This window comes from Pleurodeles waltl, chromosome 1_1, assembly GCF_031143425.1.
Source record: "Pleurodeles waltl isolate 20211129_DDA chromosome 1_1, aPleWal1.hap1.20221129, whole genome shotgun sequence".
In the NCBI taxonomy this organism is placed as follows: Eukaryota; Metazoa; Chordata; class Amphibia; order Caudata; family Salamandridae; genus Pleurodeles; species Pleurodeles waltl.
The window spans coordinates 428356635-428370282 of record NC_090436.1 but is presented as its reverse complement, the minus strand read 5'-3'; the positions used below and the strand labels follow the sequence as shown (position 1 = coordinate 428370282).

At 45.2% G+C, this 13648-nt stretch overlaps 1 protein-coding gene across 1 annotated transcript in view; it reads left to right on the top strand.

Moving 5' to 3' along the window:
• FCHO2 (FCH and mu domain containing endocytic adaptor 2) overlaps positions 1 to 13648 on the top strand; it is a 724395-nt gene that overhangs the window by 557786 nt on the left and 152961 nt on the right. The window lies entirely within an intron of this gene.

Here is a 13648-nt window from a genome sequence, read left to right as displayed (position 1 = left end):
TTATCTATGAATGTTGGAGACTAAACCTCTACAATGTTCACCGGGAATGTACCGTGCTGTAGCCTTGGAAGAAGCACAGAGTGATCAAGAATGTCTTGTTTGAGAAAAGAGTGCTAGCCTAGGCAAAAACAGTTAGATAGATGAAAATAAAACAAGACCGTAAAACTGGTTATTGTAATAATAATATGATGAAGCTGAATAAAATATATCTAGGTTAAAGTGCACAGCGGCCTAGTGTGTTAAAATAACGTGCATGGAGCTCTAACTAAAATGGCTACACAACACCCTCCCCTTGTCGGTTGAAAGTGGTTCAAAGCCAAAAATATATAAATTTATTACTAAAAAGCTCAACCTAAGATATATATATATATAAAAGCAATGTAAATGATAAGTCGAAGGGACACATGAGCATCCAACGTGACAATTTTAAAACATGAGCATGTGGCATAAGACCAAATTAAAAAGAGGCAAGTCAATTTGTGAAAAGTTCCAATTTATTCCTGAGTCATGGAGAATAGGAAATCTTCCACTTCGGCCGATGTTAAAGTCGGGAAGTTCTTGCCAAGAAGGATCAAGGAGCAGATGTGTTCGGTAGCCTCGGTCTCAGCCAAGGCGGCATTCCGTGGTGTGCCCAGTGATGAGTCGTGAACTACTTCTTCCAGGAAGGGCAACTCATAAGTGGCTTCACGTAGCAAAAGCAACCTCAATGCGCATGTCCGGTAATGAACCCTCAGCAAGGATATCAACAGATCAGTGTCTAATGTAGGCAAGTGTTGCTTCGAAAGGCAAACCCCCAGTGCATGTTCGAAAGAGCACCAGAGGCACCGAAACATGGGCTGCACACAATACAAGACCGGTCCAATTGCTCCAGAAGTGTTGCTCCAAAAAATTGCATCATGCGTTCAGGACACAGTTGCGCCGATGGAAGCGCCTTCATTCCTCCTTGTTGCGGCGGGACAGCCACTGCGAATAAAAACCAGCAACAGCAAGATGCCGGCTAATAAAGCCAAAGTTATCAGAAATCCCCCGAAAATACCAGAGAATATTGAATGAATTGCTGATGGTATCAAACCGAATATAGAGGAGAAGGTGTGAAAAAAACAGAACTAACAGCTTTGAAAAAATGTGCGATTCTAGTTGTACTGGACGCATTAAATATTCGTCCCACGAGTTCACCGAAGTGTCTCAGAAAGTTTGCATTTAACAGGGACTGTATTTCTGCTGACGAACTTGCCACCTGAAGCGCATAGGTCACACGTGCAGATGTGAGGGCCACATGCTTTTGAAACAGTAAAGCATTGAGTCTGCTCAACATTCACGTTTGAAGTAGCAATGTGAGGCTAAATATCAGCTACCTGCTTCATTTTAGTGGGGGGGCAAAAGTACATTCCCGCCACATGTAACGACCTTAGAGACCGAAACAACGTAAACTATTCCAGCCTGCATGCCACAACAGTCTTCACCGTTGAGGAGGACGTAGCTGCCGTTTGTAAGCACCTGGAACGCAGGTCTAATCAAGGGGACTGGAACTCCCTTCAGATAACAAGCCCAGTTTGCAGCAGAGGTGTTGCGCGCCCCATGCAAGGACAGCTGTTTGCAAACCATCGAATGGCTGACTGAAGTCTTGCATTCACTACCCCTGAGAAAGACCTCTTTCATGCCACTGTAGCATTTGTACGAGAAGGGAAGCTCCCACACCTCATGAATGTAACTATCTCCCAGGTTTTCATATCTGCCTACCGGAATGTGTTTTAAACAGGAGGTGAATTGAAGTGTTGAAATAGGCAGATTAATGACCCCATGTATTAGCCACTCAGCAGATGGTATTTCAGCCACAGTAAAAGGCAACCTTTCTAATTTCTCGATGTTAAGCATGACATAAGTCATTTCCTTCTTAGCCATCAGTTGTTGTTGTCGTGTTAAATTAAAGGAAGAAAACATTTCCCTTGCACTGACATACTGCCAGGGAAAGTGACCCGCCTTCAGCGTTTGAAGCGTCCAATCCAACTGTATAATGGACCTTAGTTGACTCTGTCCATGATGTAAAGAAGACATATCTGTTTGTATAATGTCTATAGCAGAAGAGACAATATTATTTAAAGTATATATCCAGTTGGACAAGGTATTAATCTCATTACCCACAACAGCTAATGCTTTTTTCAGATTTTCCTGGTCTATTTGCCTTAACCGGGCAGCTGCTTCTTGTTGAGAAAGCTTCCAAATGTCATTATATACTGCATATAAGAAACGCTTCCTACGGTGTATTCTGGGGCCCGACAGGAAGTCCTGTAAATCAGTGTTATTGGACAGGAGACTGAGGTGTTCTCTAACTGCATCTAGTGAGGATGATTTTAACCATTGCTGGCACGATTTTCCTACACTATATGTCGTGACTATACCCGCATGTTCGGATGATACATAGGGAGGGTCCGGCCTACTAGTTCTAAAACCCCCGAGGAATTGATAAAACGTTCATGACGCCCATTGGTATTTATTGGCCACAATAACCACCCGCCAGGACGTGTCAGTGAAGCATTAAACATAACATTGTGGACCCATTCGTCAAGCTGATCTTCAGTTGCATTTGTATATTTTTGCCATTTATAAAACTTTGCAGGGGCTGGTATACTGGGCATGTTTAATTCCTTAATTTGAGCTAAGCCTAAACAACTTGTTTGTTGTATTGTTTCATTTAAAAATATTATTTGTACAGGAATGAGGCATGCTCTGAATAAAGCTAACTTTCCCCAGATTTGCCAATTGTTTGTTCCCCATACACTTTTCAGATCGATTGTTTTCTGCCAGTATTCATAGCCTTCTATAGACAACCGGGAAACAAAGGATTCCAAATATATAATTTTCGTATTAGTCATTAATATATGTATATCCTTAGTAGGTGGGACCTTAAAATAATATGACTCAGCGTTTTCCACATTGTGCCCAGAAAAATATGCAAACTTTTCAGAATATGTTTTGGAACTCCCCTGCGATGGAGTCAGACAGTCTTCCCTTTGTGTATAATTAAAAACTGTTTTGGTGCTGCTCGCTCTATGTATGAAATGGTGCCCGTAATAATTACAGCAAAACATATCACCATAATTTTCTTTAGATTGATAAACATCTTCTTTTTCATAGACAATATAGTATTGAAATTCAGTCATCATAGAATTAACTGTTTTCACATCCAAGTCATCAGAAACAATGCCTGGTATTACTATATCATTCATTGATAGTTTGAACACATACGGTATTTGAATAACTTCCGCAGGACCATTTATATCAAACATTACTCTGTCCCAAACAATCCCATCAGGAATTTGTACTGCGGAAATTTTCGCAAATGAAGTGTCTCTTCGGACCTTATGTGATAAGAAATGTGGCTTTAAAACCTCCTCCACCAGTTCAACTGTTGGTTTTTCAGGAAGAAAGTGACCATGTATCAGTAGAAAAAGAAAAAAGGCTAGGAGAGTCAAAGAGAGCCATAGATAGTTCCATGGAAAAACAAAATATGTTTCTTTATGCCAGTTCTTTAGCTTACGTGCACTTGACAAGTCAGCTGTCAAGGAGGCGATTGAGTCTGAGAAGTCATCATTAAAGTCGGCAGAATATCCAGAGGCAGTTCGTGCAAATGGTGGAGCCGTGGTCAGTGGTGGAGTTGGTGTTTCCTGTGGTGGTACACTATAGATAGCACCATCCGTCTGTGTTGGAGTTGAATCAACTTGGTCAAATATTTCTAAATTATTTGATGTTAGTGGAACTAATGCAAGATCATCTTCCACCCTCCCCAAGCTCGGAGAGGTGTCGGTGTTGGTATAAACAGCTTGTAGAGGAACTTCTTCGTCAGTAGTGAGAGGGATTCAGGAGCTACTGGATGTTCCCTTTGGTCGGCTGTGCAGGATCTGCCACATGGTGTAATTTGACATTGTCGATGGAGACAAAACGGTTTTCTTTGGCACCTGCCAACGGTGGTAGAATTACGGTTCTGGTACCGTGTATCCCTAGTACTGGGACTGGTGCTCGATAAGAAGGGCCAAATTCCTTTTTCACAGCGACTTTCTCACGTACAAGATCCCCAACTTTGGGAATCTAGCCAGTGGATGTTACAGGCACATCCTTGTTTCCTGTGACGGCGGCACTGATGGAAGAATTATCACAGAACTGTTGCAATTCCTGTAAGACAGTGACAAGTTAATTTATGTCAAAGGGTATTTCTGCTGCCTCCACGCCAAGACCATCAAGATCTGGAACATACATTTGAGTTCTGAACAGGCACTCATATGAATTACGACCTCCCAGGGACCTTCTAGGCAGATTATTTAGTGCTCTCTGGACTCCATATAGGTGGTTAAGCCAACTAAGACCCGTACGTAAGACTCTGGCTGTTAAGGATTGCTTTAAATCACGGTTTAATCGCTCCAGAACACTATTTCCCTCGGGATGAAATGGAGACGAGTACTGGAGTTAAACCCCCAATGAAGCCATGGCGTCCCTGAATGCCCTTGAGGCAGAAGCAGGGCGCTGGTCCGAGTGGAAAGCCGCAACCGCATATGTACCAATAAAGGCTTGCAAATCTTTAATAACGGTCCGAGCGTCAGCCGAGCGTTGTGGCCACACCCATAAAAATCTGGAGCATGAATCAACAGCAACTAAAATATATTTGTATGCACTATCCGGGGTTAGGGGACCACAGTGGTCTAAGTACACACTTTGTAACGGTTTGTTTGAAATCAAGAGGGGGGTGTCTGCGGCGGGCGCTTGGCAGTGGAAACTTTAATCTGTTGACAGATGTCACAACAAAGGACATACTGCTTCGTTTCTTTGTAGAGACCTGGCCACCAATAACGGGCCTGCAAGATTGAAATTGTAGCCGCCACACCAGCATGGGCAGATGCCACCCCCTCATGCGCTGCTTTAATCAATTGTGATCTTATGTCTCTATTTGGAATGTCTCTTACACCTACGCCTGGCATCTTAACCTCAGCGTTCAGCATACCCCCCATTCAGTAGTGATACTTGTTAGGAAATCCTTTAGGATAGTGCGTACTATCAGCCGTAGCTGTCATGGCAGCCCAAATATCTGCGTCCGGTTTTTAACTCAAACGAGTCACTGCAGCTACAGCGGCCACAGCCACTGCTGACTTTGCGGCTTCATCAGCCAATGTATTTCCAGCAACGTGTATCCCAATTCGCTGGTGTCCAAGTGTATGTACCACGTGGACATTTGGTAGCCTCTCTTTCAGATCTGCTACCTTCCCCCACAGAAGTCTGTGTTTGATGGTGTTGCCTTTGGAATCTCTGAACCCATTCTGGCACCAGTAATGCAGGTATTCATTAACGGACTGGGCACAATAATATGAATCACAAACAATCAGCGTAAGCTGTGCAGGATCTGTGTGTTCCAATGCCATTAGCAGAGCTTTTAGTTCTGCCATCTGTGCTGTGCAATCCCCTAGGCTTTGCCCATGTGGCCACTTTTGACTGCGCAAGCAGCAGAATATTGGTGTTTAGTACCAATTGCAGGTTGTGCTGAGCCATCAGTGTACATGACTCTATGATATTGTTCAATGGGCAATGTATTTGCTGGAACTGGGTATTCTATTTCGTATTGTAAAAATTCTGGAATTTGTAATTTTGGGTCAAAAATGTATTCTACATCAGTGGCTGTTAGAGACGTAGCCCATTGTATCCAACGTGTATGTAATGCTTTTGCGTTTGGAACACTGGCTTTTGTAACAGCCTCGAGGGCTGGAATCGGAGAAACAACAATAATGCGTTTCCTTGGAGCAAGAGGTCTTTCTTTAATGGCAGCCATCTGCACAGCAGTGAGAATTTTCTCAGTGGGAGAAAAGCGTTGTTCTGCTGCTGAATATAAGTGTGATTTGTATGCAATCGGGACTGTCTCACCTTCACTGAATGTCACGTAGGTGAAACCGATGGCCCCAGCTATTACTCTGATGACCAAATGTGTTTTGTTGTCCCTCGTGTGTAAGTGTTTTGCTGCAAGCATGTCTGTTTGTAAATCTCGAAGAGTGCGTGTATGTTCAATTGTCCAGAATTTACATGAAAAATCGGGATTTATTAGATCATATAAAGGTTTTCCACGTGTAGCATAATCTGGAATGTAAGTTCTGCCAAAACTTAGGAAACCCAATAGTGATTGGAGTTTTTTAATCGTATTTGGTGGTTGTAACTGTGCGCATTTCTCTAAGAATTGTGGCGCTAGGCTCTTTCCTTCACTTGACAGCTCATATCCCAGGAACAGGACGCTGAGGAAGGCAATTTTTGTTTTTTTGAAGTTGAATTTGTAACCAAATTCCGCGAATCCGATAACAATGCGGGCTACCCGCCTTAAATGTTGTAGCAATTCATGATCCGTAAGATAAATATCATCTACATAGGACAATGCTTCAGGGTCAATCTCGTGCAGAATTGCAGTAACACGAGCTGCGGACAGTCCTGGGCTGTTCTTATACCCCTGAGGTAAATGACAGAATTTTTTCTGGGAGCCTAGTGCACTGAAACTTGTTAAATCTCTACTCTCAGGTGCTATATTCTGGCAGAAAAAAACCATTGGAAATGTCCAGTGTTCTTCTGTATTTTTTACGCTCTATATTGTTCATTAGTGTTGTGCTATGTGAGTTTTGTATAGCAAAAGTGCGTGTATGACTGTAGTCTTAGACTATTCTATATGAAAGGTCTGGCTTAGCTACGGGGAATAATGGATTATTCATTGGGGAGACACAGGCTTCAATTACGCCCTGGTACTCTAACTGTGTGAGTATTTCTCTCACTGGTGCTTTAGCTTCATGTTTTATACAATACTGCGGTTGGGGCTGAGGTTCACTTTTAATTGGAATTACATGGTAGGGGGATTCTTTATCACATGCTACGTGATTTCTGTATAAAGTGGGTGCTTGTGTCAAAGCCCATTCAATAGAATAGGATTCGTCGAGTTCCTCTGGAACAAGGGGCGAGAAAGAAGGTTTAATGACATCTTCTCTATATGGGCAGGTACGAACAAATTCAGGTGGCCAATCTTGTTCGGCCAACAACACATCATATATGTTTATTACGCGATCCCAAAAGATTGCGTCTATTATGCGTTCAATGTCTCCTAACTGTAGCGTTACTTTATACACCCTATCAGGCGTGGAGACATGCATGTCCACAGTTTCTACTTGTATAAAGTCATCAGTTGCTTTCATCCCCAGATGCTCTAGAAGATTCCGGCAAACTATTGTGACCTCTGCCGCGCTGTCTAGCAGTGCTAGAGCCCATTTCTTGTTCTTCAAGAGGACCCTCTTCCTGAGTGGCATGTCGGACTGGGACTGCTGCCACTTTTTTCTTTTTGAATTGTGTTTTTTGTTGGGCTGGGTTCTCTTCCTTTTTAACAGAAACCTCAGAAGAGTGTTGTGATTCCTGTCTCTGTTTCACGTACTCTGTTCTTTGCTCTGATCGCCCACCTCTCTCATTTCGTCTTTCCGATGAGTCCTGAAAGGAACGAGATTGGCGTGTATCAGTATTTTGATATCTATCCGCCGTTTTTTTATTATCTCTATTTCTGAGATTATATCTATTCTGCGGGGTCTCCATACGCGGAGATTTTCCCCTTTCTTTTTTTAGGAGTTTGCTGCTTTTTATCCCAGTGTTTCGTTTTATCCTCAGGTGCTTGCTTGGGGAAATCTTTATTCGATTTGCCCAGAAATTGTGGTTTAGATGGTCTGGCCCCTAAACTATCTCGACCGATACTAGAATAGGTCTCTGCAATAATTTTAGGCAGCTCGCGTTCCTGGTCCTGTTGAGGAACGTCACGGAGCCACATGCGCACTGCAAGCGCTACCGCGTCCCCTTTAAGATTACTTAAAATGATGGAGGATACTGTGTCAAAATTGCCCATAAATTGGATCTCCAAATTTAGGGCTGGGGCAGCCCCATACTCATCTTGAATTTGTTTCAACACTTCCGGTAAATTGGCAAGCGTCTGGGTAGCGGGTGCGGTTGTATAGAGCGCGGCAAATACCGTGCCCCAAGTATTACAGTTATCTACTGTAGGGACCATCCCAAAAGGCAAGCACATCGTTAATATTCTGTGTTTACCCTGAGGACCCGTATGGGGAAATACTGCCTCCAGCGCATTAATCTTTTCTGCTAACAAAAACGGAGTTTCCTCTTGTTTGGCGGGTACTTTACCCATGATCATATATACAGTCGCAGGGTTTATACCTGGCGTTGCTGCATGTGGATGTTCTGGAGCAGCACGTGCTGGGTTTGTATTTAACGTTTCCATTACAAATTGCACTAATCGTCTTATATCGCTGTTATTTCAGTATATAAATGACGAACCTCAACCACTGCTAAATTTGAAACTTCAGGATGTGGTGTGTAGGTGGCCAATAAAGGCCAGTTAGGGCCATCATTACTTAGAGGACCTAACCTTACTGGTGATATTGTGTGGGGTAGGGCGCCATCAAGCCAATTGTTATGTTCTTGATAAGATAATGGTATTTCTAAATATGCATATGCTCTGTATTGTCCAGGTTCTGTTCTGTTCAGTAGGCTGCATGGGCATCCACCACAAATGTGACTGGACCCCACTGGACCGTTAGGCCATTTTCTAATAAATGTGCAGTTAGAGGTTGTCTCATATTAACCGCTAATTGTACCTGATGTGGATTCACCATTGTGGTGAAAAATATAAGTTCAGAGAAGGTACACCAAATAGGGCTTTCCTTTTAATGTTCAAGTTTGAACAACCTCCAGCTGCAAATAGGATAACCTGTGCAGCTGGGATGGAAATGCTCAGTACCACGGACGTCTCCGTATACGGTATTGAGGCGTCATTATATATAAAGAGACTGAGATACTCCGGAGGACCCAAAAATTAGAGCATGACCAAACGCTGGCGGCGCCATGTCGTGTAGGCTCTCATTATTCTAATGAGACTACTGGATTTTGAGCGGCAGAATCGCCAGCGGTGTGGGAGACTGAGTCCAGCCCACTGCTGGTGACACCTGTCACTCCAATCTGGGGTTTGCTCCGGCTAACTAGCAGTGCCTCATCTCTACTAAAGGATAGTGATGATTGGGCAGCCGAGCGCATGAGGCTTCTCAGGGATGTCGTGGTTACTCAGGTCGCATCCGGTTCTCTCATTCACAATTTAGTCTCATTTATAAATGACAGTCAGAGGCAGTATATGTTCCAATAATGAGTTCAATAAAACAACTGCATCTTAGATAGCAAAGCATTAGCTGCAATAACCAGGACGACACAACATGACAGTATTAAAATTGTAATGAGAAGAGTGAAGCATAAAAACAACACTGTCATATTGCCACTATTATCGATGGACTATTTCCTAATTTGAGCACAGCATGTTAAGGCTCTAATTCTGCCTTTCAGGTTCCCCTGGGAAGACATCAACCCCCATACCTGAGCAAAGGCCTGTGGTCTGTGTTAGCATCTATAGTGAAGCATACAGCAATCAGCATACAGTTGTGGCTCCTGGACTGGAATCTCCCTCTAATGTGTAAGGGACAAGGAAGTGTTTATAGAATAACACAGCTGATATTCTGAGAAAATGTCCCTACGTAAGGATGTGTATTTTCTACGAATGTTGGAGACTAAACTTCTACCTTGGAAGAAGCACAGAGTGATCAAGAATGTCTTGTTTGAGAACAGAATGCTAGCCTAGGCAAACACAGTTAGATGAAAATAAAACAAGACAGTGAAACTGGTTATTGTAATAATAATAAGATGAAGCTGAATAAAATATATCTAGGTTAAAGTGCACAGCGGCCTCGTGTGTTAAAATAACGTGCATGGAGCTATAACTAAAATGGCCACACAACAGTAGGAGGGCTCCTGTTCTGCAAAGACTTATGCAACCCTGTGGCCGTGCATCCTCCAGAGTCAAAGGGACTCTGCCTGCACTTAGAAAGCAAGAAGGAATCTCTCTTGGAGTGAAGGTGTCACTTCCCTTCATCTGTAGACACCTCAAAACGATGACCAGCTGGTGGATCCTGCTGTCCTACGGACTCTCCAAGGCTCTGCAACACAGGTGGTGGTTCTGTGGCTCTCCAGAGGTCTTATCTAGCTTCTTTGCAACTGGGAAGTTAGTGGTCCCTTGCTCGAGCCGCTTGGCTGTAACCTCTGTGCACTGCGTCTACTTGTTTTTGCCAGGGCTTGTTGGCTGTTCAGCCTGAAGACCTCCTAACTACAAGAAGCCCTGGCACCCATCGCTCTCCAGCTCTAAGAAGGACCTCCTCTCTGCAACTCCTGCAACGTGGGCATCCCTCTTTGCTGTGCTGTTGAGGCCTCCCTCTGACTCCCTGAGCCTACCAGGGTCCTGCCAGTGGCTCCAGCAATTCCTGCTGGTTCTCCTGCCTGCTGAGGGCTGGCCCTGACCTACTTGCCAAGGTTGGTTCTTCTGCACCTTGCTGGTACCCACAACTCCTGCAAATTCCTTGCAATGCTCCCTGCATTTGCCAAGGCATGTTGGTGGTCCTACTGACCACTGATGCCTCTGCAACTCGACGACCGGCATGAGACAGCTTGTGGACGACTCTTGGGATTTTCCTGCATCGTCAGGACTCTGCAGCTGCGCTTCTTCGTTCCCTGTCCTTCAGGAAGCATCACCGAGAAGGGGGGCATTGCCCTTCTGTACCGACTGGGCACCTCTGAGTGGTCTGGTCACTGTCCCCTCTCGCCTTGGGGCCTCTTCCTCCAGAATCCTGGGTTCCACCGACCTGATCTACAGGTCACGACGGCAGCTGGATAGCCAAGGTCCCCTTTGACTTCAACAGGAGGTCCCTGGTGTAGGTACTCCACTGTTCTGGGTGTCCGTAGGCGGGGGCACTATCCAACCTCCCTTGTCCCAACTGGTTTACTTGGGGTCCTCTGGGGAGGGTCCTAAAATGTGAAAACTCCAACAGTGACTTCCCCATGTTATCTGTTGGACACTGACTCCAGATTACTACTCTGCACACGGGCACCTGGGGAATCCTACCTACTTACCTTTGAGGTTTTGGGACTTCCCCAGTCCTAAGGGTCCTTGGGTGGTAGAATGGGTTGGGAGTTGTTTTCCCATTCCATTTTTTTAGTGTAAGGTTTGCCCTCTCCCCCCTTCCATAGAGGCCCATGTTATTTTATGCCTTTACTTACCAGTTGCTAAGTACATTGCAGGATGCATACTTCCACATTCTTGTCCTGCTTGCCCATAGGCTTTTCGTACAGTGGGCCACAAGCACTTTCGTTCGCTGTGCTTCATTTTGGCGTTACCAGGATCTCTTGGATGTTCACCAAGGTGATGGCGGTGGTTGCAGCTCATCTGCGGAGATCGAGTGCCAGTCTTTGCCTTTCTTGACAACTGGCTGTTGAAGACAGGCTTGCCCAGGCAGTAATCTCCCACTTCCAGAGTACGGCAGACCTCCTGCACTCACTGGGGTTCACCATCAATGTGCCAAAGACACACCTGACTCCCTCTCAGATTCTCCCTTTCATCGGAGTTGTTCTTGACACGCTGCAGTTACAGGCTTATTTTCCTGAGCAGTGAGTCCTGGATACCCAGGCTATGATATTTCAGCCTCTATCCTGGGTTTCGGTGAGACTGACTCTGAGGCTACTGGGCCTCATGGCCTTCTGCCTCCTGCATCCTGCTTGTGACACATGCCCACTGGCATATGCAGGCTCTGCAGTGGGACCTTAAGTTAGAGTGGGCGCAGCATCAGGGGAATCTCTCTCACATGGTCCAGATCTTGAAGAGTACTGCAAAAGATCAGCGGTGGTGGTTAACAAACCGTGATTGGGTCAGTGGCAAGACCCCCTCTTCTTTCCCAAACCATATCTGACAGTAGTGATAGATGTATCACTCCTGGGCAGAGGTGGCAATCTGGGAGAAGTGGAGATCAGAAGACTCTGGTCTTCGGTGGAATCCGGACTCTACATCAGTCTATTGGAGCTCCGAGAGACCTAGCTGGCATTGAAAGTATTTCTACCCTCCATCAAGGGAAGGCTAGTGCAGGTGTTCATGTTCAACACCTCCGCCATGTGGTACCACAAAAAGCAGGGCTGGTACGGTCGTGGACCCTTAGTCAAAGGGCCCGGCATCTATGGACAGCTGGAGCATCAGGGCATATCCCTGGTGGTTCAACAACTGGCAGCCTCTCTGAATGCCATGGCGGATGAACTCAGCTGCAGATACCTAGAAATCACTAATGTCGTTGTAAGGTCTCTTTCAGCAGTGGGGAGAGCCTTGGTTAGATCTATTAGTCACTGCTGAGAATGAGCAGTGTCAGTGGTTTTGTGCCCTGGAGTTTGCAAGGTGTCTCTTTCTCTGAGAAGCTTTTTGTCTTGAGTGGAGCTAAGGCCTCCTATACTCGTTTCTGCCCACACTGCTCCTGCCCAGAGTTCTCAAGAAGATCAGGAACAAATGGGCCCAAGTCATGTTTGTGGCTGCGGACTGGGCTGGGAGAGTTTGGTATCTAGAGCTCTTGAACATGGCCATCAGTCCTATTATAAGACTGCCCTCCGGGAGAATCTTCTGGTGCAGCAATAAGGAAGGGTTCGCCACCTGAACCTGTTACGGCTCCGCCTTCATGCTTGGAGATATAGCAGTGAGAGTCAACAGCTTTCAACCTTCCCCTGAAGCCTGTAATATCATCCTGGCAGCCAGGCGTGCCTCTACCAAGATAGTATATGCTTGCTGTTGGGGCACGTGTGTGGCATGGTGTGCAGAAAAACAGGTTTGACACCCTTTCTGCTCTCGTTTCTCAGGTACTTCTGTTTATTCTTTCTCTTGCCTAGCAGGGCTCTGCTTTGGGCACCTTAAAAGGCTATCTTTATACCATCACAACATTTCTGCAATTGCCAGATCAGCCATCCCTGTTAAAATTCCTTACTGTACATAGGTTTTTGAAAGGTCTTCCAATACATGTAAAGTACACAAGAAAGTACGGGGTTCTCTAAAGAGGGCGTCGCGGGTACCAGCGTAGCCTTAGGTTGTACGTGTTCCTATTTGGAAAGGTAATGTCAGTGAAATGTCAGTAAGTAACTGCAGAGTGCATGCGCGGGGAGAGAAACCGGGGGGAGTTCCTTTTACGGACTAGGTGGTCTCACACACTATATAGTGTCATGCTTCATCATTTGACCACCTAGACCCACCCAGGTAGAACAGTGCCACCTGGGCGGACTCAACCTCACTGTTAAAGGAACAGGAGGGAGTGCGTAAATAAACTTGTTTCTGGAAAGATCGGGATCCAGCTAATCTAGTGAAAAAATTAAAAACACCTAAGCAGACACCTGTAAGGAGTGACAAATTTAATGGTGGTGTCTGATTGGTGTAGTTAAAACAGGGGTTGGGACACCTCTGTGAGGATAAGGACTCACAGGGTCACCTAACTAATAGCAAACATGTTTCTGCCCTCCGAAGTGAGCCAATAGAGGTCTCGGGGCATTCGTCAGGGCCTAGGATCCCTACGTCTCACGTTGGAGGAAATTTACTCTATGTAAAGGTCAAAGAGAGTGAAGTAAAAGGTCTACCTTACCCAAGGAGTTACCTTGAGGCGGCCCTTTCATAGAGGCTACTGGCCTCTGGTATCCAGGAGGGGGAGTGTCCCCTTATAGTCAAACATACATCAAAGGGGGCACTCGC